Source organism: Terrapene carolina, unplaced genomic scaffold (assembly GCF_002925995.2).
Source record: "Terrapene carolina triunguis isolate 2854851 unplaced genomic scaffold, T_m_triunguis-2.0 Scaffold502, whole genome shotgun sequence".
Taxonomy (NCBI): Eukaryota; Metazoa; Chordata; order Testudines; family Emydidae; genus Terrapene; species Terrapene triunguis.
In genome coordinates, this window is record NW_020664853.1 from 241,693 (window position 1) to 242,006 (window position 314).

Sequence of the window (314 nt, forward strand, 5' to 3'; positions counted from 1 at the left end):
TTTACAAATTTATGGTTGTGACCCTGCAAAGTTTCATGCAATTAACCTGGAAAACTAGCTTTGCAAAATATTTTTAAAATGTCACAAAGGTTTTAATTTCAAATGCTTGAAAAGGACCTATTCATTTGCTTGGGGATTTTTTGATTTTTTTTTTTTAAAAAATCTGATCAACACTTTATGTTTACTAAAATTAAAAACTTGATAAATGAAAAAAGATCTTTTTTAATAATATATTTGATTTGAAAAAAAATTAAAATATTTTACAAAAGACAGAAAATGATCATAGTACTGACAAATTTTTGGAAAAAACAACA